Source organism: Odontomachus brunneus, unplaced genomic scaffold, assembly GCF_010583005.1.
Source record: "Odontomachus brunneus isolate Ranch 3 - 2012 unplaced genomic scaffold, Obru_v1 Obru_scaffold_367, whole genome shotgun sequence".
In the NCBI taxonomy this organism is placed as follows: domain Eukaryota; kingdom Metazoa; phylum Arthropoda; class Insecta; order Hymenoptera; family Formicidae; genus Odontomachus; species Odontomachus brunneus.
The window spans coordinates 90,480-95,458 of record NW_022639817.1 but is presented as its reverse complement, the minus strand read 5'-3'; positions in this window follow the sequence as shown (position 1 = coordinate 95,458).

Genomic DNA, 4,979 nt, shown 5'->3' with positions numbered 1-4,979 from the left:
CTGGAACACAATACGCCGTATGTCGGAATTGGATGTCGGAATGCAGCCGATGGTCCAATGAGAGAATTTATTTTTCGAGAATAAATTCTCTGATTGGATCATCAGCTGCGTTCCGACATCCAACTCCGACATACGGCGTATTGTGTTCTAGGCCTGATGGTCCAATGAGAGAATTTATTTTTCGAGAATGAGTTCTCCTCATTGGATCATTGGCTGCGTTCCGATATCCGACTCCGACATACGACTTATTGTAGAACAGGCTTTAGCGGGGGTCTGCAATAGAAGTCATAAGTCATAATTTGTTCGTGTCGCATGTTCCAACGTGCTCCTACTCGCTCCAACGCACTCTGATTGGTTCACGTTACCACGCGGACCAATCAGAGTGCGTTGGAGTGGTAAGAGCACGTTGGGGCATGCGACGCGAACAAACCTCTAGTTTACATCGAGAGGACTAAATGCGGACTGAACTATACTGTAATCAATCGCAGTTGATTTTTACAAGAATAATCAACTGCGATTGGTCACAGTATAGTTCAGTCCGCGTTTAGTCCTCTCGGTGTAAACTAGGCAAATGGGTGTGTTCAGAGAAGCACGATCGCTGAGTTCTCAATAAGCTCTTGCATCTTATTGACATATTTTTTTAGATATAAAAATATATAAAAATATACCAATTGTGTGTATGTAAAAGAACTGATTTGCGCTCAGTAAGCGGTCGTGTGGTTCTGGATGCACCCAATGAGTGCGTTTAGCTAATTCAACAGTTGTGTGCACAATTTGTAAATATAATTGGTCTAGATTTAGGGATATAATAGTAAAGACCAATAATCCTTGACTGTTTACTGACATTTTTTTCGCTGAACGCGCCCATTGGGTGCATCCAGAAGCACATGGCCGCTCACTGAACGCAAATCAGCTCTTTCACAATTGGTATATTTTTATGTATTTTTATATATATTTGGTAATATTAGCATAAACATGTTGAAATTTATATTGTAAATAGTCGTCGATAACATTAGAACGTTACGACAGAAATTTGAATTTTAACTATTTTTATTTTAAATTTGAAGCTGCAGATGGCGTAGCAAACTTTCAATATTCACCAAAAAAAACCGAATATCGATATATCGAACCTCAAAAATATCGGCAGTAAATTATCGATTTTTCGACAAAAATAATTGGACGTATCGATTTATCGGTTAATATTGAGCATCCCTACTCATCACTATGTGATAAGGGCGCCCCCATGGGTCCCTGTCGATGGCGGAGACCAGGTCGTCCCAGGCACGGGCCTTGGCCGTAAAGATGGCCGCTTTGAGGGCGCCCCGCTTTTCGCGGTACGCCTCCTCAGCGGTTATCCTTCCTTCAGTATTCCTTCCTCGCCGGGCCATTTCTCTTCTGGTTCGGCCGGCGGAGCGCCGAAGTTCGGCGATCTCCGCCGACCACCAGTACACGGACTAGCGGGTCATGGCGGCATCACACGCCGCCGCATCATGCCCACGATTCCGGCCGCCTCAGCCTCGATGGCGGCCCGGGTCTCCGATGTAGGGCCCGAGTTCGCCCATATGGCCGCCGTTAGGGCGGCCGCTAACCTGTCGCGGTCGAGTTTACGAAGGGCCCATTTTGGTGGTCGGACATCCCCCTGGCCACGCCTCAGGAGCACCTCGTCGGGGGTGGCGACCTGTCGGATCACGATATGTCTATGGTCCGAAAGGTTTTCACCCCTGGTCACCACCCGTCAATCCTGAATTAGTCGGGCCGCCTGGGGAAACGCTAGCGTGACGTCGATCACTGATCTCCCCCGCGGCCCGACGAAGGTGCTCCTCCGGCCTCTGTTGATCACACAGAGGCCGTGAGACGCGACCCATTCTTCCATTATTTCGCCCCTTTAGCACCTGGCCGAGGACCCTCACAACGCCGACTTGGCATTGAAGACCCGGCCAGCAGGACCGGCCTTTGGAGGCGCCTCGACGTGAGGTCCCCCAGCCGCCCCAGAAGGTGCTCGAAGTGGGCGAGGTCCCACGAGGGTAAGGCGTAAATCCCGACCACACCTAGGGTCCCCCATTCGACCGCGACGTAGCCTCCCCCCTCTCCACAAGAAAGATTGGGGGAGAGGCTTCCCCTTCCTGGTGGTAGATCGCCATCGAGCACTTACCACCCCGTCCCGCAACGTCACTCATTATAGCTGGGTGACTCCCGGGGACGGAGTGAGGCTCGGAGGCGATCCCCAGTCCACAACCGCGCTCGCAGAGGGACTGCATGAACAGCTCCTGGGCTCCGCGAGCGCGGTTGAGATTCGCCTGGAGGAGGCGGGTAGCCATTATGGCTTATGTTCGCACTCCTCCAGGCCCACCCCTCTCTTCTTCGCGAGAGAGGGAACCTGAACTGGGTTATCTCTCTCCCGCGATGCAATCTTCTTACCGGCCCCGGTCCCCGGCGGTACTCTTTGCTCCTTGGGTGCAGGGTCCGCCGGAGAGACCGGAGTTTCAGCTTCTGGAGCTCTCCCTTTTGGTTGCGGGGGAGGCTCCTTTTTCTTCTCTGGGGGGGGGGGCGTTGAAGGCTTTGCGCCTTCTCCTCCCACCCTTTCCTCCTTTGCCCTGCTTAGCCATGTGGCAGGCGGGGCCTCCCACTCTATGGCCACAGGGCCGCCCGTCGTCACGGCGCACCGAGCATGTCGCCGGCGCGTCGCACGCCGCGGCCCTGTAGCCGGCCTATCCGTAGTGGTAGCATAGTCCACTGCGGTCGGCCTTACTCTTGCAAGAGGCCCTGACATGGCCCCACTCCAGGCACTTAAAGCACTGGAGGGGGCGACTGCTCAGGGCCTCCACGCGGACGGAGGACCACGCAACGCGTATCTGTCCTCCGCCCGTAATCCTCTTCGCGACCGCAAGGAGACACCGTAACCATAGTGTTCCCATGCAGTCGGGTCCAGGGCGGATCTTCCGGCCTTAATTTCTCCGGACCCGCAACCCCCGGCGCCCGCCATTGCGGAAATTACGTCCTCCACGGTGGCCGCGTCGTTCCGGACCCGGATGTCGGCTCTCTTCGTGGGACGCGCTATCCGCATGTTCCTTTTGTCGGCAAAAAGGGCCGACATTCTGTTAGCCAGGGTGTCCGCCCTGGCGTGTCTTTCGGGAGCGAGGATCTCGAGGACCAGCGCTCCAGTGACTGCCCTTCTGGTCCTGAGGTCTCCGATCCCTAATTTTTCCAAGTTTATTTGGCCCCTTGCCCGCCGCATCACGTCGGCGTAGCTGCCCGCAGCGCAGCTCACCGTAACCGCGGCGGTGCGAGGAGCTTGGGGGAGAGCGGGTTTATTTCCGCCCCCCGTGCCTCGGGAGTTCTTCCGCTGCTTGTTGCTTCCCTTGGTCGCGGCGCCCTGTTTGGGTCGCGGCTCTTGGAGGTCGCCGGGGATCGAGGCGGGTGCTGGGGGGGCCGGAGAGGCGCCGCACGTTTCACCCCTCACAGCCGCCCCATTCTTCTCTTTATGGGAGGCTTTTTGAGGCTTCGCGGGCCGCCCCCCGTATAGTTCAAAGAACTCAGCCCGCAGGGCCTCAACGATGCGGGGAACTAGGGCCGTGCCCAAGGCCTCTAGTTCTCCGCTGGTCGCTCCTGACGTTGCGGAGGCTCGTCCTTTGTCTGGGCGAGTTCTCCGCTCGTCATCCGTTTTTGTCTGCGGGGGCGTCCCTCCGTTAGCCGTCGGCACCGCCGCGGTCTTGTTTTTCCGGCTTTTAGAGGGCCGGTTGGCTCCTTCGCTAAGAGCGGTGCGCGCCTGCAGGGGAGGGGCGCTCCCCGGGGGGAGCGTCCCCCCCCCCCGCGATGTCGCGCGCCACCTCCTCCCGGCACCGTCTCCCGATCTCTGCCTCTTCGGGCGTTGGGAGTATGGGCTCAACGGGCCCGACGGCCCCCCCCCGTCCTCCTCTCCTCGTCGCTAGAAGTGGAGGGTAGGCACCGGGCTGCCCCTTTCTTTTTTATTCCAATAGGAGAGGGCGGGGAATCCCCCTCCAAGTATCCCGCTCTCTTCCTTTGCCGGTCTGCAGAGGAGTCCCTGCTGTTTGGAACCCTCCGCATCCGCACCCCGGATCTATCGCTCTCCGCCCCATCCACCTTTATAGCGGATGGGGCCTCGTCTCGCGGCTCGTTGGATGAGCCGGGTCTTTGGGCCCTCTCCAATTCTTGCGTCAGCTGCTCAACCTTTAAGCGGAGCAGCGCGCCTTCGGCCCTAAGGCGCTCGCGCTCCTCCGCATCGGCCGCCGCTTCTCGCCTTGCAGCCTCGTCCGGGCTAGATCCATCGGCATTGCTGGCCCTTTGAACTAGGGCGAGGCTACACGCGGCCATTCTGGCCGTCGCACTACAGAGGGCTCCCCTATATACCCCCTTCAGGTTGCGGGACCTCTCCGCGACCTTTTTAATCTCGTCCGTGGCCCTTAGTGCCATGAACAAAACCTTGGCCGTCTGTTGCGACCGAAGGTCGCGGAGGATCCTGACCTGCTCCTTTTCCACTTGGAAGGTCCTCTGGGACGACGGCCTGATGGAGTGATCAGCGATCTCTGCTGCTAGCGCCTCATCCCTCTCCTCCTCCCCCAGCCTGTCGCTTTGGACGACCAGAGCGCTGACCCAGTTTTTGGAGCCAGCATCCGGCCGCCCGTCCGCGGCTTTGCTTGCTGTCCAGCGCGCCGGGGAAGAAGATGACGACCTGGTCCGCCCGCCCCAAGTATCCCCGCCGCCCCGGCCCGCCGCCGACGTGGAGGCCAAGGCTTCACCGGGCCCGTCGTCCGGAAGGATGGGGGATCTCCCCTCGGCGGCCGCACGCCCCCGAGAGGCCGACCTCGTCCGCCGCCCTCCTACGTCGCGGGGCCGCGCGAAGGAGGTGGAGGCCTCGACGGACACCCCATTTCCCCCACCCCCGCTTACCGACGCACTGTCGGCCTCTGCGTGAGGGCTGCTGGCAGTCGGCACACCCTCCTCCCTAACGTCTCGTGACT